Genomic DNA, 21,996 nt, shown 5'->3' on the forward strand with positions numbered 1-21,996 from the left:
CCGCCAGAGGGGTGGTGAGCAGGGCAGCAGGTTTCGGGGTTGGCACAGGCTCTAGCAGACTGGACTGCACGGTGGAGGTGGGAGGTGAGCGCCTACCCTCTAGGTCCTGGGAGAAAGATGAGGAGGGCATGTACCTGGACTCAGGCTCTGTGCTTTCAAATCCTGGTTGCCACTTCCTAGGTGGGTGACCTTGGGCAAGTTACTTACCTCTCTGATTCCTCATCAGTAAGGTGGGGACAACGACAATGATGATAACCATGGAATTGTAAGGATTAGGTTCGTTAATAAGAAGAAAGTGTTTAGAAGGGTGCCTGGCACAGAGTAAACTCTGTAAATGTTTCTCCTCCACTTCCTTCTTTCCTACCTGTGGTTTGGGGGATGCGGGAAGGACTCCTCTGCCAGAAAAAAAAACAAAAACCTTCCAGGACTTCCCTGGTGGTCCAGTGGTTAAGACTCTGCTTGACTGCAGGGGGCCACAAGTTCGATCCCTGGTCGGGGAACTAAGATGCCATATGCTATGCCACCAAAAAAAAAAAATAATAAAAAAGAAAAAGTTTTAAAAAAGCCACTTCAGCTCTCTAACCACCAGTGCTAGCAGCCTCTCTCCTTGGAGCAGCCTGCAGGAACATGTAGGGGAAGGCAGAAGGCTAAGAAGTGGGAAGGGGGTGTTCTCGGGCAGAAGTCCCTGGCCTACTTGCCAGCCAACCTGGCCAGACATTTCCTAGCTCAGGACAGGAAGTCTGAACTTTGGTAAACTGGTTCATTTCTGGGGGCTGTGTTTTCTTTTTGTTTTTTCAGGTTAGTTTTTCCATTTGCTTCCTACTTAAGAAGTTCTTTCTGAAATGTTTGAACCTTGTCTTGCTGAATTCAGGGGAAAAAGGAATTTGCCCTCCCGGAGGAGGCTGGCAGAACCAGCGGGAGGAGGCTGACCTCGAGGCCAGGCCCCCAGTGGGAAAGCTCAGGAGAGAAAGGAAAGGAGCTTGAGGTTGTCCAGCCACTCTGAAGGGGGGGAGCAGGGGCAGACCAGGGTCTTGGTAAGGGTGTTTCGCCACCCAAGCCAGCAGGTGGTTTTTGAGGGCAGCCAGGCGCAGAAAAAAGCAGAAGGGTGAACTTGGGTCAAGGCCTAGGGAGCACCAAAGTCAAAACCAGAAGAGCCAAACTCTTTGGACAAGGCCTTGGGATGCCACGGCAGAGAGAGAGGCAGAGCTAAGAGCCAGGTGGACAAGGCAGCGGGCACGGCGAACCACCTGGGATTGGCTGTGACCAGCGGGGCAGGGCCTGAGCCTTGTTCTAATGGGCCCCAGCTCTGGGTCCAAGGTGGGCGGGCCTGGTGCAAAGGCACTTGGAGGAGCCCCAGGGGCGGCAGTTTCAGGGCCGGTCCTGGAAGCAGGGTGGAAGCAGAGTCCTTCTAGCCGGGCTTCCCCCTGCCCCTCTCCCCGAAGCTTTTTTTGGCTTGTGGGATTTGTTCATTTTATAGTGCGTTTATCCCCTTGTGTTGGTGCTCGCTTGGCAGGTCATTCTGTCCCCTTGGACCCTTGAGTCGGAACTGTTTGACATCCCCTGCCCCATCTTCCCAGCCTCTCCAGCTCCTCTTTTTCAGAGCCCAGTCCCACTTCCTCCAGAAAACACCCCCTCCGTCGTGTCCGCCCAGCTCTGACCTCCTGCAACACGTGCTTGGCCCAGGTCCCTGGAGTCTGTGCCCTGTGTCTGCGATCAGTCTGTGCGGCCTGCATCCTGGAAGACAGCACCTGTCTCAGGCCGGATGTCCCCACAACGCCGCCTTGCAGAAATCACTCCATCTGCTTTCTGCCTCTTGGTCCCAACTTAAGAGTGACCTTGCAAAGGGCCCACTTGGCCCTGAGCCCTCACCTTGCCCAGGAACCAAAGGCACCCCTGCCCCCGCTGCCGTGAGGAGGGGTCACGCCCCCGGGTGCCGCGCTTCTTACTTGGCCTCGGGATGGCCTGTTCATTTGCTCCCTGGACCACTGTGCCCTCCTCTTTCCTGGACATGTCCGTGGTGCGTCACATCGCCCCCGGAGCTCTGTAGTCAGCACAAGCTGAATGAGAACATGGATGAGGTGCGATGCTGGGGCGAGGAGGAGGCCGGGAGGGGAGGAGGACGAACTCTGTGAGGCCTTGGTCCCCGGCGAGGGTCCCCCGTGAGCGGGAGGCAGTGGAGGCCGAAGGCCCGGGGTGAGGTCTCCGGCCCCACAGCAGGGCTGTCCTTTCTGAGCTTCACAGGCTCCCTGGCCAGGGGCTACCGTGATGTTTTTAACGAGCTACAGCCTCCAGTCCAGCACGGTCTCTCTCTCTCCCTCTCCCTCTCTCTCTGCCCTGGCGCCTCAGTGCCATGAAATCTGGGAAAGTCCAAGCGGCCCGCTGTCGGCCCAGCTGTGTTTTGCTTTGGGAGGCCAAGTCCCGCTTGCCTGGTGGTGTCAGACATTTCCTGTGAGCCTGGCCAGCTTTCCCAAGCAGCCTCTGGCCTCTCTCCTGATGGCAAATTGGACAGGCCCTTGGTGTCCAGATAAAGGGAGTGACATAAATACGGTGGGCACTCTAGAGGGAGGGGTGCAAAATGAGCAGGGAGGGGAGACACTGCAGGGGCTGGTGACGGCCAGAGGCCACCTTCAGGAGGGTACTAGACAGAGGCCAAGAGGCTTGTGTCTCAGAAGGAAGATGCGAGGGGGACGGTGGTGAGGGGGGACACAGGAGAGCCTCGGGCAGCAGGCAGCATGCCCTGCAAGAGCCAGACGTGGACTGATGTTGTCCAGCTGCAGCCTGGGCTGGCTGCAGAGGCCCGGAGACTCCCTCTGAGACCCAGGTTCAGACTTCTTCCCCAGGCTGGGCAGAGAGCCTGCCCCACCTGGGGAGCAGGAGCCAGGCAGCTGGGAAGGAGCCTCAGGAGACTGGGGGGAGGAGGTGGTTATGACAATCTAGGACAAGCAGGCCTGGAAAACAGTGCTTCACACCCGTGCTTCTCGGCCTGCAGTGGGCACATGACTCATGTTAACTTGTTAACAGGGGAACTTGTTAACATGCAGCCTCTGACTTGGCAGGTCTGGGGTCAGCCTCTCTATTATGATCTCAGGTGATGCTGATGCTGCTGGTCCATGAACCCCCTCCCGCCTTGATGCGTGAGGGTCTAAGACTGTGCTTTGGATTCAGAGACTCCTGGAGTCCAATTCTGGATTTACCAGCTAGCTGTGTGACATCTGCTGCTCTCAGTCACTCCGTCGTGTCCAACTCTTTGCAACCTATGGGCTGTAGCCTGCCAGGCTCCTCTGTCCATGGCATTCTCCAGGCAAGAATACTGGAGTGAGTTGCCATGCCCTTCTCCAGGGGATCTTTCCAACCCAGGAATCGAACCTATATCTCCGGCATCTCCCGCACTGCAGGCAGGAATTTTACCCACTGAGCCACCTGGGAAGCCCTGGTAGCTCAGACGGTAAAGCATCTGCCTGCAGTGCAGGAGACCCGGGTTTGATCCCTGGCTTGGGGAAGATCCTCTAGAGAAGGGCACGGCAACTCACTCCAGTATTCTTGCCTGGAGAATCCCCATGGACAGACCCCCGGGTCACAAGGAGTCGGACACGACTGAGTGACTAACACTTTGTGTGACATCAGACAAATATCCTAACTTCTCTGAGTCAATATCTCCTCCTAATAGGATTGCAGAGGGGAGGAAATGAGACCATGTGAGTAGAACATTTAGTACAGTGCCTAATATGAGCACTAATAAGATATGGGTTAGTGTTCAGTATGTGCTAACCATCAGTGGACAAGTTCTCTTTGCTATGGAGACTTGGGTGGCAAAAAGCAGGCCAACAACTGGAATGTCGTGTGTGTGTGCATGTGTAGACCTGCTCTGGGGAGAAACCAGAGCCCAGGCCCAGCCTCAGGGGTGGTGTGATCCAGCCGTGGCATCAGTCGTGGTTTCTGGCTGGCTTGGCTTCTCCATCAGGACCATTCTCATCAGCCATATGGGGGAAGGGGGAGGGGAGGTGTCACAACATTTCTCAGAATGGGAGGGACCTCCATGGGGGTTGCTTCTTAGTCTGGCCTAAGGACCTACAGGCAGGGCCCTGGGGACATCCTCGGCGGGCTTGGTCAGCACTGGAGCAACAAGGGGCCTGGAGACAGTGAGGAGGACAGGTAGGACAGGGGAGAAATGTCTGGGAAGCTCTGAGCCCCATGGCGATGGCTCTCAGTAGACTGTTCCTTGGGAAGGCAGCCTTCTTTCCATTGTTCCCGTCCATCTCTCCCTCTCCTCCTCTGTCTCCTCCTCTTTGCACACTCCACAAAAATAGATGTTTAAAACAATGCTGCGTGTATGATCCTTCAGTTCTATAGGTCAGCCATGTGACACGGGGCTCACCAGACTAATAGCAAGGGGTCGGCAGGGCTGAGCTCCCAGAGGCTCTGCGGCGGGGGGGCGGGGTGTGGGGGGAATCTGTTTTCTTGCTCATTCAGGTTGTTTGTTGGCACAATTCACTTCCTTGCAGTTGTAGGACTAAGGTCCTCACTTCCTCGCTGGTTGTCACTTGAGGGCCATCACATCTAGAAGCCGCCCACGTTCCTTGGCTTATTGCCACCTTCCTATCTTCAAAGCCAGCAACAGCGGGTGAACGCTTCATGTTTTAACTCTTCCCCTCTGCCTCCCTCTCCAGCTGAATCTCTCACTGACTCCTCTGCCTCCTTCTTCCACTTTTAAGGGCATATATGGTTACATGGGCTCCCTTGGATAAGCCAGGACACCCCCCTATTTTAAGGTCAGCTAATTAGCAACTGTAATTCCACCTGCAAACTTGATTTCCTTTTGCCATTTCATGTAACGTATTCAAAGGCATAACATGAGGGGACAGAGACCATGGGGGCGGGCCACACCCACACGCTGCAGCCCATTCCATCTGGGACCCTCCACCCGCAGTGTCACAGCTGTCCTTATCAAGGGCGGCCCTACGGGAGTGATCTGGCCTCCAAACATCTCCAACATCAGCTCTTACCAGTCCCTTACTCTTCTTCTGCCACACAGGCCAACGGGTTTCCCCTGCAATATATCAGAGATGCTTCCACCTCAGGGCCTTTGCACTTGCTGTCCCCCCTCCCTGGAACACCGTGTTCCTTTCCTAGGGCTGCCATAAGGACCACAAACAGAATGGCTTAAAACAACAGAAATGTATTCTCTCACAGTTCAGGTGGGAAGAGCCCAAATTAAAGTGTTGGTAGGGTTGTTCCTTCTAGAAACTCTGAGGGCAATCTGTCCCATGCTTTCCCCCAGCATCTGATGGCTCCCCACAATCCTACAAGTCCCTTGACTTGTAGTTGCATCACCCTAGTCTCTGCCTCTCAAAATACATGCTTTTTTTTGTATGTGTGTGTTGGGGGGTGGTATTCTTATAAGGATACCAGTCACTGGATTTAGGGTCTATCCTAAATCCAGTAGAATCTCATCTAACCCTATATAATGACATCTGGAACCACTCCCCCCTCCATAGCCAAATAAAGTTATATTCACAGGTTGGCAGCTAGGACCTCAACGTACCTTTTGTGGGGGCAGAGGAGCACCCAATTCAACCTACATCAAACCCTCTTCCCAGTCACATATGCACAGGGCTCACTTCCTTGCCACTCCAAGTCTTTCCTTCTCAGTGGGACTCTTGGCCATGTTCACCTGATTTTATTTTATTTAAAATTTTTTTATTGGAGTGCAGTTGCTTTACAATGTTGTGTTGGTGTCTACTGCACCTCAGAATGAATCAGCTATTGTCATTCAGTCACCAAGTCATGTCTGACTCTTTGTGACCCCATGGACTGCAACACTCCAGGCTTCCCTGTCCCTCACCGTCTCCCAGAGTTTGCCCAAGTTCATGTCCATTAAATCGATGATGCCATCCAACCACTGCATCCTCTGTTGAAAGGTTTTAGGGGTCAGAATCAGCTGTATGTATACATATATCCCCTCTTTTTTGGATTTCCTTCCCATTTAGGTCACCACAGAGCACTGAGTAGAATTCCCTGAGCTATACAGTAGGTTCTCATTAGTTACGGATTTTATACATAGTAGTATATATATGGGGCCTCCCTCGTGGCTCAGCGGTAAAGAATTTGCCTGCAATGCAGGAGACCCGGTTCAATCCCTGAGTCAGAAAGATCCCCTGGAGGAGGGCATGGCAAACCACTCTAGTACCCTTGCCTAGAGAAGCCCATGGAAGAGGAGCCTGGCAGGCTGCAGTCCATGGGGTGGCACAGAGTCGGACACGACTGAGCAACTAAGCCGCAGAAGCAGCAGTGTATATGTGGGCTCCTCTGGTGGCTCGGCGGTAAAGAATCTGCCTGCCGATGCAGGAGACGTGGGTCTGATCCCCGGGTCAGGAAGATCCCCTGGAGAAGGGACTGGCAACCCACTCCAGTATTTGTGCCTGGGAAAGCCGGTCGATAGAGGAGCTGTTGGGCTCCAGTCCGTGGGGGCACAGAAGAGCCGGACATGACTTAGTGATTAAACAACAACAGTGTATACGTGTCGGTCTCAGTCTCCCAGTTCCTCCCAGTCCCCCTGCCCCTCTTGGTGTCCAGTCATTTATTCTCTTTGTCTGTGTCTCTGTTTCTCCTCTGATTTGAAACTGCACACACCCAAACACTCCCTACCCCCTACCCAACTATTCTTTTTCTTACCTCCGTAAAATGGCAGGCCCAGGAGGAGGGGGGTTTTGTCTCTTTTCTCTGCGATGTATCTCCAGCACCTTGAACACGACTGGCTTAGAGCAGAGTGGAGCCAAGAGGGCTGAGGGCAGCTCGACTCTCTCCCCGTTGTTTTCACTTCTCACAAACCCTGTGGTGGGTTCCCAAAGTCCCCATGCTGCTAACAAGGCTCGGGGGTGGGGGTGCCGGGCCTCTCGGGGCTCTTGTCTGTGGGGAGAGGGAGGAAGGGCAGGGGCACTGGGGCAGCTCCTGACTCGGGCCTGGCTGTACCCCTGGGCATGTGGGCTGTGTGTGCCTGCAGGGTGGGCAGGTGTAGCACTCACCTCCTCGGGAGGACCCCTGGCATCCTTCAGCCCCATGTCTCCCCTCTGGCCCCCCGGGGACTCCCTGATGCGTGACCTGTAACCTGCTTTGGCAGAGAGCGAGCCTGCAGGCTTCCTGCAGGAGGTGCTGCCTCCCCTCGCCCCCCCAGGCCTCCTGCAGGGGCTGCAGGGCCTCTGCCTCAAGGGGTGGTCCCTGCCAGTCTGCACCGTGAGCCACCGCAGTGGGGACCCAGGCATCCTTCCTAACAGAATGACAAGGCGTTTTCCCAGGAGATCAATGACCTGGAATCAAACCAGGTCCCTGGGGACAGGGTAGCAGGTGCAAGGAGGCAACCCCGCTGTATATGTGCTGGGAAAGCGCTGGGCTTTGGGGTCGGGCAGCATTTAAATCCTCGTGTCGCTTCCCCTCACTGCAGCTCAAGTTCTTTGAAATGGGAACAGTGATGCCCATCTCCTGGGGTGGCTGTGAGAATTCCTTGGAATAATGCACAGAGAGTGATTAGTGGGGCGTCCAGAAAAATCTCTTATGGTACTTGCCTGCTTCCCATGTTTATGACAAATCAGTGAGATACCCCATTTGCCAGCAGGAGTTTTATCTCCAACCCACAGTCTGAGCTTACAGAAGAGGAAACTAAGGTAGCACAAAGATTGGCAGCTAGGTATCGCGCCTGTCCTGGGGACCCAGGAGATCCTGCCTGTGGGCCAGGCGGAAGGCTTGCCGGGGTCCTCCGAGCTGCAGCCACCTCCCTCCTACTGCCTTCCATCCCTCTGGGCTCCAGCATCCTGCCACGTACTTCTGCTTGCTCCTGTGGGCAACACGATCCCCTGTTGGTCCTCTCTCCTCTTCATTCCAGTCCCTTGGACCCAAGATTAGTCTCCGATACACCAGGACCTGATGAGAGATGAACCCATGCTAGGAAAACTTGGAAAAGCCCTTCGTCCTCCCCAAGCCTCAGTTTCCATATTTGTAAACGAGAAGCAACAAGTGGATTTTCTCTGAGGTCAAGAGCTAGTAGTGTCAGACTCTGGCCAACAGCTTGGCCATTTTCTATCCCTGATAGTGAAATGTGCTTATTCCCCCATTACCCACTTTCATGGTGGTGACAAGGATACATGATGCTTTTCATCTGCTAAGGGCAGATCTTAGCTCTTCCCTAACAGGAAGTCTCCAGTCCTCCTTGGCAAGGCTGCAGTGGATTTAATCAGCCTGCATCTTTCATCCTGCATCACCTGCTCCCTCGGGGCCATCAAGTGGTTCCTCTCTGCTCTGTTGACTCAGCCCTGCAATCCTGAGTGAGTCAAGTTTTCAGGACCTCCGGGGGTTGAACTCCTTCCTTCCTTTTCTTTTCTTTCTTTTTTTAGTGTTTTTTTTTTTTTCTTCTGATTTGTTTTTATAACTCTGAGCCCCAAGCTTGCCCCCTAGGGGTTTTCTGGAATTCCCCAACCCTTAGGATCTTGACTTTACTATTTTGAAAAGATTTAGAAGCAGAGTATGCAATTTGACTTCCAAGCTAAGCCTCTAACTAGAGTCAGACCTTGGGCAATCCACTTCACTTCACTGAGCCTCAATGTCTCTATTGGTAAAGTGAAACCTTTCCTTCCAGGAGGTTGTGAAGATTAACTAAAATAATGTGGGTGAAAGATGGATTTGTGAATGTAATGTGCCTTGCAAATGCTGATTACTGCTGTTATTTAGCAGTCCTGGCGGTGGGCTTCGTTATTTACTTATGCTTCCTATACATGCCTGAGTCGCATTCAGAAGCAGGCCTCCCTGACTACCTTCGTAAAGTTTTAACCTTTTAAAATTAGCCTAAGCCACTGGACACAACACTTGGGGATATGCTTCACGTTACCGTCTCTGTCAGCCACCCCACAGTTGTGCAGTATACAAGCTGTGCCACTGTGTATGGTGACCCTGAACCGGGCTCCTTCCCAGGAGGGAGATACCTCCTATTTTCTTACTATTTAATATTGTAAACCCCCAACTTGAGGGTCCCCTCATCTGGTTTGCTTTTTAATTTCCACAGTACTTTCCATTTCCCACTTTCTAACAGAACATGTCATTTACTTGTTATGTTTATTGTGTATTGTCTGTTTTTTCTCAAGTATAGTGTGAGCTGTTTTGTTCAGTGGCATATCCGCAGCTCCTGGAACAGTACCTGGCATACAGTAAGCACTCAATAAATATATAAATATCTACGGAATGAACATCTCTATCACCGTGTATCTTCTGCTGCTGCCTAGAGCCAGGAAAGTTGGTCTCAGGTCCCTTCCCTTCCGAGCTGACCCTCAGCCCATCCCCTGGCACGTTGTTGATCAGAAAGGGGCTCTCCCAGTCCTCCCAGTAAGTGGGTACCTGCTCACCCTGTGCCCCTTGGCCTCGGAGGTCTGAAGCCAGGCAGGCGGACAATAGTGCTTCTCTCCTAAGGGTGGCTGGAGCGCAGAGAGAGCAGGGCTTAGCAGACCCTTAGGAGTGCCAGGAGTCTGGTGGGCGCTGCAGCAGCTGTACAGGGGTCTCCTCCCGCTTTCTTCTCTATCTTAGGCCTTAGAAGAGTCCCATGAATGCTCTTCCCTGGGGCTGCAGGTTTGGAAGAGGGAGGGCTCAGAGGGGAGTCTGAGGGAGACGCTCACTTGTGGGCCTCCAGCCAGAACAAATGGAAAGGGTTTTATTTTCCCAAGTCTGAAGTCACAGAAGCCCTGCTGCTGCTTTTTGAAGAGAGTAGAAGAGGCCTGTGTCTCAGCTGAAAGCTACCTTCACCTCCCTGTCCCCCCCGCCCCCCGCTGTTTGCAGAGGGTTCTGGAAACATGGGCCACATTACGGTTTCTGCACGGTCCCTTGGCACTCAACCCCTGCCAGCCCCACCTATCCCTGCCAGGCAGAAACTGCTTGGAGTAACAGGGTAGGTCTGAAGCGCTCTGTGTCCACTGCAGAGAGGAGGGGGCCAGGCTGTGTGTGCTGGATCTTCCAGCCCTTACTCACATTCCAGGAGATGTCTGTCACACCATAGTCTCTATGACAGGTACTGCAAGAATTGTGCAGTGCACAGCCTGTGCAACTGTATGTGGTGACCCAGGACCCGGCTTCTTCCCAGGAGGAAAGTGACTCCCATTTCCCCCACAAAGAGTGTTGCTTCAAGGCAGTCCTCTCCAGCTGGGTTTGGCTGCCAAGGCCCCTCCTATATCTCTCCGAAAGGGAGGTGGACCTTTAGACTTTGTGGGGTCCAGACATGCACCTCCCCAACCCACACAAATACCTGAGGGCCACACAGTTCAGGGCCATGGCTGGCCTTAGGGTGCCTATGTGTGAAAACAAAAGGACACAGGCTCCAGGTGGACACAGTCTTGCAAGGCTTTCGCTCTAGGCCAAGGGGGTCCAACAGAGGTCGTGAGGAGGGCAGTGTGCCTTCTCTCCAAGCAGCAGAGCCTGCACGCCTGTTCCTTCCACCACGCTGGGCCCAGGGCAGATACTTCTGGGTTGATGAAGACGCCTGGCTCCAGCCTCTGAGTGCTCAAGGAAGAAGGGGGCCCGGGGCCTTCTAATACCTCTTCATTCCCACCCAGAGCAAGTGGGCAGATTCAAGGAAAATGGTTTCTGCTTCCTGCACACTTCTCTTCCTCCTTCTCATACTGAAGCAAGAAGGTGGACATCTGACCTAAGGGGGCCCCGAAATCTCTGATGAAGGCTGCCTGACCCCCTTTTTTAGGATTATCCCCAAGTCGAGGATTATCAGGACCTCCCCGAGGTTGGGTTCCAGAAAGGGTCTCCCTCCTGGCCCAGCCCTGGCCCCAGCCCTCTGCAGACCTCTGAGATAGGAGCTCTTTACCTCCTATTTGCCCCAGAGCCTGCAGCCAAGTGATGGAGAGAGCATCTTCCTCCTCTCATTCTCCTTTTCCTCATCACCACCATCAGGATTTACTGGCCCCTGCTCTGTTCCAGGCATTGTGTAGGTGAGCCTGCCTCTCCTGGTTCTCACCACACCAAAGTCACCAGCTCAGGGACACGTGGAAAGTGGATGCCGCACAAATGTCTTTGTTGAGCCCAGCGAGGGGAGTACAGATGGATGGGGTGTGAGGTGTTCCCGTCTCAGGGAGGGGGCAAGCTCCCAGGCACATAGGGGCAGTGCTCCCCACAGCCCTCATCCTAACCTTACCCTGAGCGGGTGTCTAGCTTTGTGGGTACAGTGAGGAATGTTTGGGTTCCGATGGAGTGGAGTGGAGAGTGGTCCCCAGGTGCAAGATCTCCAGCACCTTAACCAATCCTCAAAATGACCCGCTGAGGAGCATACACCCCAAGGAGGAAACTGACAGGAAGGTTGTGGTCGAGGTGATGTTCTAGCTCATGATGGGGTGGTGGTTAGGTTGGATCAGAGTACGACTTTCGTGTGGTATTAGAATGCGGTTTCAACCTTCGTTCTGTGGTTAGGTTTGGGCTAGTGTTATGCTGGAGTAGAATTTAGGACTGTGGGTTTTCTGAGCATGGCATGGTTGCTATTTTAACCTACCATTGACGGAGCCTTATTGAGTCAGCCAGCCCTACGGTGCAAAGCACTCTATGGGCACCACTTCAATTAATACCCATATGGCACAGAGGTTAAGAGCACGGGTCATGAGTCAGACCTCATGTCATCTGATTCTGTTGCTCACCAGCCGTTTGATGTTGTGTGACTCTCATCACCTCCATGAGTCGAAGCGGGTAAAAGTGCTGAATCACATAACTAAGTGCTGGGACTCTTTGTAACAGTCAGGGTTCCAGCAGGAAACAGATGGCACACTCAAAGAGGGCAGTTTGATAAAGGTCTGTTTGCAAAGGCAGGAACAGGTCAGAGGAAACAAGGGAAGCAGAGTATAGAGAAGCCCTGAGCCCTGCAGGTCTGAGGGGCAAGGGCTCAGTGGTTACTGGAACCCAGAGTAGCCACAGGCGACGACCACAACAGGCCTCTGGCAGAGGAATAGAGCCCCCTGCCCCCGCAGCCCCCACCCACAGTGGTCCATCAGGAGGGAACTAGAGGGTCAACACCTCCACCCCCTCTGCCCTCTTGCTGGGGTCCCATGTGGGTGGAGCAGGACTGGAAGACAGAGGGCAGAGGAGCCTCCTACAGCCCAGAGCGGGATGGAGACAAGTCCGCAGGGGCAAGTGGGAGATACCCAGCCCCTTAGCCAGTGCTCACAATGATCCTATGAGAAGGATACTCCACAAGGAAGGGGCATTCCAGCCCAACTCTGATCAAGACTGGAACTCACGCTCATGGCCAATTTGCTAAATAACTCAAGGGCAGGTGAACTCAGGCAAGCACAGAGCAGCCAGCTTGGTGTGGGAGCTGCTGAGGACTGGGCTTGGCAAGGCATTTTGTGTTTTTTCAGAAAACTCCAGAAAGCTGGCGAGAGAGCCTGGAGGAGATGGTTGTGGCTATTAAAACGTTTTAATATATGCAGTTTCCAGCATCTGACTTAAAAAAGTAGTAACAACAAACATTTCAAGCTTGTGGCTGTACTCATAGCGTTTAACTGACCAAAGTCCTCTAGGATTTTTGTTTGAAAGGAAAGGTTAGGGAGGGATGAAGCCAGAAGGGAACTGAAAGACAGTCAGTGCTGTTTTTCACATGCCCCAGGGGAATGTCCTTCCCATCCGGTTGCTTTGTACGGAACTGTGGCTGCTTAGGGAATGTTGCCCTCTGATGTGGGGTATGTGTGTGTCTGTGTGTGTGTGTTTGTGAGAGAAAGGGAGAGACAGGGAGTGGGTGGAGAGCTGTACAGAGAGAACATGCCTCAAAAATAATAATGGAGATTTTTCAGGCCCTGTGAATTCTCCTGTTGAGCTCAAGGTTTTCAAATATATATCAGGTTTCACCTCTTGTCCGGGACGCAGAGGAAGTTTCTGATTTATGGGTCCAGTAGTTTTTCCAGTTATGCAATCTGTAAATCTGCCATCAGTTAATTAATTTGCCACTGTCAGAAAAGGCACTGTAAGCTTCCCAGGTGAAAATCACTTTACCAAAGTACAGCGCTATTACGATAACAGCAATAAAAAAGGGACTCTGAAAATGTATACTTGTTTCCACTTGTGGAATTAACTGAATCGGTGTCTTAGCCTTCCTCCTCCAATCACTGGCATGCACACATGTGCATGCGTGCGCGCATGTGCACGCACACACACACACACACACACACCACATTCCACCTCTGGAGAGCAGCAAAGGAGGAAGATTTAAGCCTTGCAGGGTAATTTCCCAGAAAAGGATTAGAAAGGGAAAATGGGTGAAATGCAAAGTCATCCGATGATGACCGTGGTTGTAAGACTGGCGACTTAGGACCCAGAGGGGTGTGTCTGTGCGTCCGCCTGTCTGTCTGCAGATGACATAGTGAAGATTGCTAAATGATTTCCAATAACGAGATGTGAAAACACATAGTTTCTTTGTTAGCCACATAGCTGTGGTTTTGTGTCCGTGATTCATTGTGGAAGTGAGTAGCTGTGACAGGCATTTTGTGGGGTTTTTTTTTTTCTTCTTTTTTGTCCTAAAAAAATATTTGTGAAAGGTCTAAAATTCAAGAAGTCCAGTGCTTTTTGAAAAAAAAAAAATCCCCATTCCTTGCAAAATGAAAATCACAAATCAAAACCTCTGGAGCTACCATATTTCTGCTTCCAGTCGGTCACCCTCACTGTAGTTTCCTCCTGGAGCCTCAACTCTTCACTGCCACCTGACATGTTCACCCAAGGGTGCACCCAGCCAGCAGTGGGTGGGGGTTGCTTCAGAGGCCTCTGGAGGGTATCTGGTCCTCTGAGGGGTGGGGGAATCCTCTTGAGACCCCAGCCAAGCCATACCATTGGGCAACAAGCTGATTCCACATTGCTTTCTTTTTCTGAGGTCCTTGGGTCAAGGTCAGAGCCCATACAGAAGGCAATAATAGTGTGTGAGGGAGCAATTGTGACATAATTTATGTCTTATAACTAGATAAGTCTGGGTTAGACGCTCAGCTCTGCCACTTAACAGTTATGCTGTCCAGAACAAGTGATTTGACCTCACAAGCCTCAGTTTTCTCATCTGTAAGATGGGGATGCCTACCACTAACAGAAATGTCGGTAGGACTTACTAATATGTGTAAATGAATCCGGCACCTTTTAGGTGTCCTATGAATGGCACTCATCTTATCTGTCCCCAAACTTTGGGGTTACTGAGGCTTTTGTTTATAGCAACAGAAGTAACTGAAAACTCTTGAGAATTTGCCCAGACTACTTGAAGTTGTTTCTGGTCCCGGTGAGGTTTCCCGTCATAGTCAAGGGTGAGCAGCGGGTTGGGGAATGCCATCCACCAAAGGTCCAGAGCTCAGGCTTTGAGACCCCACCCCAGCACCTCCCTGCTGTTGGTGAGAGTGGGCAAATAAACAGCTTCTCTCTCTGTGCCTCAGTTTTCTCTTCTGTAAAACGGAAAGTGATAGTTTTTATAACCTAGGATTGCACTAATTAAGTAGCTCTCAAGCATAAACAGCCTAGTAAAATTTTTAAAATGAAGTGCCTCAAGCAGATGTCTCGCACATAATCACTTGGTAGGTTTGGGATGAGTGAAGGCTTCTTCCGGGGTCTTTCAGAAATCTGGTCCCAGGATAGAGTTCCAGACCCTGCTAGGGCAGGCTGGCTACAGGCTGCCAAGACTTTGACCAGCCCCTGAGAAGTATATCCTTGACCCAGGCACCAGCTGCCTCTGTCTACAACAAACCTGTTCGGGCAGGTCCAGAAGTGGGTAAACTCATCTGAGGTTGCAGGCCTGTGTTTGCTGTCCAATTAGGCAGGCCAGCTAAGCTGTCTGTGAGTGTGTTTGTGTGTGTGTGCATGTTGAGGGTGGGTATACACGGAAGAGAGATGGGTCCCAGAGACCACAGGCTGGGAGCTCCAGATTCAGGAGGTGGGTGTCTCATGGCCAATTTGGTGGTGGTGAGAGGTCCGTATACCAAGTTCCTCAAGGCTTTGGGAAGAGGTCCAAGCTCAACCTCCCCAGCCTAAAGGCCTCTCCTCCTCCTCTGATCTGTGCCCAAAGGCCCTGACTCATGTTTTCTTTCCCTTCACCTCTTTACCTCCCCAGCCTCTTCCTTTTTTCTTGTGCTTCTTTGGAATTCATACAACGCCAGCTTGTGGCCAGGGTGGAGGTGCAGTGGAGGGAGGAGCGTGATGAGCTTTGGAGTCCAGTAGGCCTGGTTTGGATCCTGGGTTTTGCCACCCATGAGACCCGTGAGCTGGGGGCCAGTGACTTACGGTCTCCACAGCGCGTGTGCCCCACAGGTGCTGGGGAGTGAGCCCTGACTCCCAGGGCGCTGGAGACCTTTCTCAGGTGATGCTTGTTCCTTGCCTGTAAGGACGCAGTAAGCACAGCAGTTACTTGACCCAGGTGGGTGTGTGTGGAGTCCTGTGGCTCCAAGACTTCACCAGCTCACCCCCGCCACCCTCCGGGGGAACTGCAAATGCCCTGGGAGGTGGGGGCGGGAGAGGAGAGCACTCTTGGCCAGGCAGGGTGGGCGCCAGGGAGGAGTCATGCAGGATTGCCTTCCTAAGAGACCATTTTTAATCTTGTTCCTCCCTGATAAAAACACTTGCCTTCCAGGCTTCCCTTTTGCACATGAGATTCAAAACATAAGTCCTGGACTCTAGGCTCTAAAGCTCAGTCCCAAAGCATAGCTCTCAAGCCATGATGTAGTGTAGAGGTTTAGTGTACAGGCTCCGGGACCAGATGCAGAGGCAGGTCATCTGTGTCCGATGCCCAGCTCTATCAGTTATGGGCTGTGTGACCTTAGGCAAGATACCTAGCAACTCTGCCTCACCTGTAAAACAGGCATAATAATGATACCCACTTCCTCATATAATGATGATTAAATTCATTTATAAAGTGCTTACAAAAGTACCTGGCAAATACAAGCGCTGTGTAGCTACTTGCTATTATGTATTGTCATCCTTGGGTCTTCCCAAGGATGGCTCAGCGGTAAAGAATCTGCTTGCAATGCAGGAGATACAGGAGATGTTGGTTCAGTCCCTGGGTTGGGAAGATATTCCCTGCAGGAGGGCATGGCAACCTACTGCAGTATTCTTGCCTGGAGAATCCCATGGACAGAGGAGCCTGGGGGGCTACAGTCCACAGGGTCGCAGAGAGTCAGACACGACTGAGCGACTTAGCACACAAGCGCAGCTGTGGGCCCAGCGTTGTGGGACTCCGAGAAGGACATAAAGAGGGTACGAGCCAGGCTCCTCCTCTCCCCTCTGGGGGTCTGTGTCCCTGGCCACACCACAGCCCTTTTGGATGGTCCTGCTGGACCAGAAGGAGGGGAGAGGGTGATTGCCCGGCAGGTCCACACTTGGGCAAAATGACACTTGTGTAGAAATTGAGGAGCATGTCCTGGGGCCCTGGGCTGCCCCTCAGGGCACCTTCTCCTCCCCGCTTTTCCCCTATGAAGTGCCTGAGGTGTGATCTCAGGATCTGGGCAGCTCTCTCTGGCTTCCTACTCAGCTGCCTGGCCCCTCCAGGGGAGGAAAAGGGTGATGCAGTCTCAAGAGGCGTGGGCTGGGCAGCCGATGAAGCCAACTGCCTGCTCAGTGGTAAAACGTCCACAGTTGACCGCGGTATGAGGGGTCCATGGAGTGCAATGCAGTGAGGCTCAGAGAAGTTTCTGGACCCTTGGGAGAAGGAGGCAGCACCCACGTAAGGCTGCTGCGGCACCGGGAGCCAGGCCTCAGTCTCTGGGTGTGCACGGCTGCACGCACAGCTCCTCCAGCCTCTGCCTCTTGTCTGCCCACAAGGAAGCAGGGAACTGCGTTCTCTCTCGAGCTGCAGGGAGCAGAGCGGGGTGTGGTTCTGGGCAGGGAGGCTCCCCAAGTTCTGCCCCCTCCCCATCTGTCAGCCTGGCAGGGGCATCCCCTGGGTGCGTGTGCGCGAGCTCCAGACCTCTCGGACCTGGGTGTGGCCACAGAGAAAGCTCCAGGCGCAGACCTCAGAGCAAGGGGAGGTGACTCACAGGCGGCCACCTGGGTGGGGCTGGGTGGGGACCTCAGGCTGACCAGCGGCCCCAGGGGGGTCAAGTGAGTGGGCACCGCAGGACCAGCAGCAGGGGAGGTCTGGAGACATGTGGGGGGATCTTTTGGGAGGGCAGCGAGGCGTGGGGGTGCCAGTGTTGGTGAGGCAGCATCCTAGGGCCAGACAGCAGGGGCGGGGTGGCCTGGGTCCCCCGGGACTGGCCGACTGACCATGTCACCTCCCTTGTCTCTCAAGTGTCACGGGCCCAGAGCACCATCCCGGGCAGGAATGCCTGCTGTTTCCTTTCTGGTATGGGAGGAGGGAGCTATTTGATTCCTGGCACAAGATGATCCTGTTTCTCCAGGGACCACCATGTCACTGGGGCAACCGTGACTTTTTAGACATCCTTCCTCAAGCCATGTTAAACCTGCTCCATGTGACATGATCCTGGGACCATGTCTTCTGGAAATCCTGTCTCTTTCCTGCCACATCCTCCTGCCATCTGATGACGGATAATACAGTGTGGAGGCAGGACAGTAAGGTTTAGGAGGATGCCGATTCCCCCAGGCCAGGCCTACCAGGAAACCCAAGGGCCTGGGGACAAAGAATGCAGTGAGGGTAGTCAGGGGAAACTTCTAACCACATAGCTCCTGGCCAGAGTAGACTTTTGGGGTTCATCTCCCAACTCCTCCACTTTCTACACTGTGCTGTCCAATGCAGTAGCCATCAGCCAGGAAGGGACTATTTAAATTTGTGCATGTGTGCTAAGTAACTTCAGTCGTGTCCAACTCTGTGTGACCCTATTGACTGTAGTTCACCAGGCTCCTCTCTCCATGGGATTCTCCAGACAAGAATACTGGAGTGGGTTGCCTTTCCCTTCTCCAGGAGATCTTCCCAACCCAGGGATTGAATCTGGGTCTCTTAGGTCTCCTGCAATGGCAGGCGGGTTCTTTACCACTAGAGCCGCCTGGGAAACCCTCTATAAATTTAACGTCAAACTCCGCTCCTCAGTCACACTAATCGCATTTCCAAGTGCTTCAAAGCCTCAAGAGGCTAGTAGTTAGCATTTTGGATGGCACAGACTATAGAGATTTCCACTATCATAGGAAGTTTTATTGGACAGTGTGATTCTAGTTGAATGATCCTGGACAAGTCCTTAAGCTCTCTGTGCCTCGGTTTCATTTTCTGAAAAATGGGTTAATAACAGTAACTAGCCCCTAAGGTGGTTGTGAAGAATAGACGACATAGTGCAAATATAACAATTAGTACACAGCACAGTTAGTGCTCAACCAGTGTTCATTATTATTGTCTAGGACAAGTAAAACAGAGTTCAAGTTCTCCCCTCCTTACCGTGACACCTGGGAACCCACCAGCTTCTGGCAACTCTGATACCCAGAGGCTGGGGAGTGGCTGCTGTCTCAGCCAAGCCTGGGCCTCACCTGCTTGGCCCCCCAGACAAAACATCACTGTGAATCAGCAGGCTCCTGGCTCTGTGACAAGGCCATCGTGCCCCCTCTTCTTCAGCCCTCACAGCTGGGTGTCCCCTTGTTCCTTGTGGAGGCAGGGTAGATTTGCAGCAGGGGGCTGGAGTGTGATGTCCGGAAACAGTCCCTTGGGTCTCTGAGGATTTGGCACAAGGGTCATCTGATCGTGATCTGGGTGTGAGACCTGCTTGGCCAGCGAGGAGGAGAGAGGAAGCAAAGTATCATGAGGGCTTCCCCGCTGCCTCCCCAGGACCCAGATTCTCAGGGGTGACTGAGCCCCTTGGGAGGTGCCAAGGCGTGTACAAGCCTGTGCGAGCCGGGCTTGCAGTCACGGGAAGGCCAGGAGCCTGCCTCCAAGCAGAGGGCCATGAAGTTGGAGCAACGCCCTCCTGTTCTGGTGTGCTCTCCTCTCCCCTTCTACCTCTCCAGTGCCAGCGTTGTTGATTCCCAGGCCCCTCCTCCGCCCGCCTTTATTTTCTCTTTTACTCCCGTGTTTCTCGAAGGGTTTCCGTGTCAAAGGACCTGGCAGTCATAAGCAATACCATGGACAATCAATGCAATCAATTCCATGATTAGAGCTGGGGACAGTTTTATTAGCAGAAACTATGACGGTCGTCTGTGTGCGCTAAATAAAAAACTGGCTCTAGCCTCACGCACGGAGCCCTGAAAAGAGCAAGTCGTCGAGTGAAGTGCAATGGGCTGGTGCCACATTTTCCCGTCAATATTCCTTCACTGCTTGTTCATTGGCTTTATCGTGTGCTAGCAGACAAGCGGTAGCAGATGCCAAAGTTTGGAGACAAATTTATGGAAGCAAAACCCAACACTGAGACTCGTCTGTTCATTAACATATTTCCCTCTTTGAAACTGAGACGTGGAAGCAGACGCAATGCCTCAGTCCAGCAGCGGAACTCTGGACTGATTTGTCATGCATACTCTCTTGGAATGCTATCATCCCTGAACCCCCAGCTCTCCGCTGGGACTCCCTTGACTGTGTCTGCAGCCCCAGCCCCTCTCCTGAGGGCTGCAGCCCAGGTGTTTCCATTGGCACATCCATCCTGAGACACCAGCACTCATCAGGTCCCACTTCTTGGCTCTCTCCTTGAGATCTTGGCTCTTGGATCGCCCTCCACCCATTCGTCTGAGCCACAGCTGGGAACTCTTTATGTATTAAATATCCTTTGAATCCATGCCCTCTTCTTGGTCCCGTCCTTGGTCCCTACTAGCCTAGACCACAGCCAAAGCCTTCCAGCTGGCCTCCAGCCCTCCCCTCTCTGGTCTATCCACCAGCAGGTCATCTTTCATCAGAATAATAAACCTTCGAAAAGCCCATCCCATCACGTCCCAGCCCTGCTCAAAGACCACCAGCATCTCAAGGCTGGTATATGACTCTCCCTGTACCTCACACCTTTGCTGGAGTGCTGATTCCCTTGCTCAGTCTCCACTGGGGCAGAGGGTGAGACAGTCTTTGCCATCCTTGGACCTGGATGCCTGGCATGTGGCAGGCATTTCAGTAAGTGCTTCTTAAATGAGTGAAAGAGGTTGGGCTGCTCCAGAATCTCTAGGGATTCCCCCTGACCCATGCAATGCAGCCCAGACATCTCCCTGATATTTCAAGCCCTCGACCACATGAACCCAAACCTATGCTCACAGCCTCAGTGAAATGGCAATGGAGCAATGGCAAGTGGTAGGGCGGCTTGAGGATAAACTTACCTGTTCTGTTAACCTGGCTTCTATACTCATGAGTTCTGCGATCTTCAGAACTTCCCTGCCCTCTGTTTTCTTGACTGTAAAATGGGGATAATGAGTAGCTCTTAGGGTTATGGAGAGGCTTTCGTGAGATAGTGCATGTGACGTGCACTGTTGGCATACAGCCTGGCACAGAGCAAGCATTCATTAAATTGTAGCACTCGTTTATTCCCCTACCACCCACTTCCCACTGCCCCCCACAACACACACACACACACACATATAGGAAATCACTTATTAATTCCCAGGGTATCCTTCCAAGGTTGCTTTAGGAATATGCAAATAAATTCAACATGTATCCTTATTTTTTCTATTTTCACACAAAAGTTTACATGCCCCACAGCAGGAGTCAGCAAACTTCTTCCATAAAAAGCCAGATAGTAAATATTTTAGGCTTTGTGCAACATATGGTGTCTGCAACTACTCAGCCCTGCCATTGTAGAGCAAAAGCAGTTGTAGACAATGAATGTGGCTGTGTTCCAATTAAAATGTATTTATGGAAACTTAAATTTGAATTTCGTATCTCTTTCTCATGTCATGAAATATTATTCTTCTTTTGATTTTTTCTAACCATTAGAAATATAAAATACGATTGTTAAGTCACAGTCTGTACAAAAACAGTCGGTGGGCCAGATTTAGGCTTTTTTTTTTTTTTTTTTCACTTTTCTATATATCTTGGAGAGCTTTTCTTATGGATGTAGAAGAGCTGTGTCTTTCTGTTTTGAGGGCATAGGACTCCATCCCATGGATGTCTCTTAGTTTGTTTAACCAGCCTCCTACTAAGGGACACTTAAATTGTTTCTATTCTTTACAAAATATTTTGCTCTTATGGGAAACAGGGCTACAATGAATGATCTTGTTCATCCATCATTGTGGACATTTAAAAGTGTCTTAGGGCAGATTCCCCTAGAGGTGGAGCTGGAACATGAATTGGGGTGTGTGTGATTTTGCGGGGAGAGGGAAACAAAATGGAAAGGTGGACAGAGCCAATCAAGGACTGGTTCCAGGAAAATCAAGCCGAGGACGAACTGAAAGCGGAGCTTGGAGAGTTGTCCCGCCTTGAGGCGAGGGGGTGGGGCTTTTAAACTTCCGGTTCCGGCAGTCATTAGTTTCGTGGTCATGGTGGTGGAAGGAGCCTGTGAGGTGGTGGCCTTCCGTCCAGGAGTTTGTGTGGGCTGCACCGGCCATGGAGTGGAAGGGACAGGGCGGCCGCAGGCGGACCTGCAGGGGCAAAGCATCGATGCATTAGGGTGTGGATCAGTTCAGTTCAGTTCAGTCGCTCAGTCGTGTCTGACTCTTTGCGACCCCATGGACTGCACCTCGCTAGGTCTTCCTGTCCATCACCAACTCCCGGGGTTTACCCGAACTCATGTCCACTGAGTTGGTGATGCCATCCAACCATCTCATCCTCTGTCGTCCCCTTCTCCTCCTGCCTTCAATCGTTTCCAGTATCAGGGTCTTTTCAATTGAGTCAGTTATGCACATCAGGTGGCTATCAGGTGAGGTGTGGATGGGCGTGGCCAAATTGCTCTCCATAGAGGCTGTATGGATGCACATTCCTACCAGCAGCATCTGAGAGTACCTGTTTCTGCAGGATCTCACCAAATTAACCTGTTATTAAACTTTTGGATTTTTTGCTCATCTGATGGATTGAAAAAGGCTACCTGAGTTGTTTCCATTTGCACATCTCAGAATGAGAAAAGTTGAGCATATTTTCACATATTGAAGAAATACATGGGTCTTCCCCCCACC

At 52.3% G+C, this 21,996-nt stretch overlaps 1 protein-coding gene across 3 annotated transcripts in view; it reads left to right on the top strand.

The window, feature by feature from the left end:
* Nucleotides 1-21,996, top strand: part of LTBP2 (latent transforming growth factor beta binding protein 2) — a 106,047-nt gene that overhangs the window by 24,887 nt on the left and 59,164 nt on the right. The window lies entirely within an intron of this gene.

Source organism: Cervus elaphus, chromosome 12, assembly GCF_910594005.1.
Source record: "Cervus elaphus chromosome 12, mCerEla1.1, whole genome shotgun sequence".
Taxonomy (NCBI): Eukaryota; Metazoa; Chordata; class Mammalia; order Artiodactyla; family Cervidae; genus Cervus; species Cervus elaphus.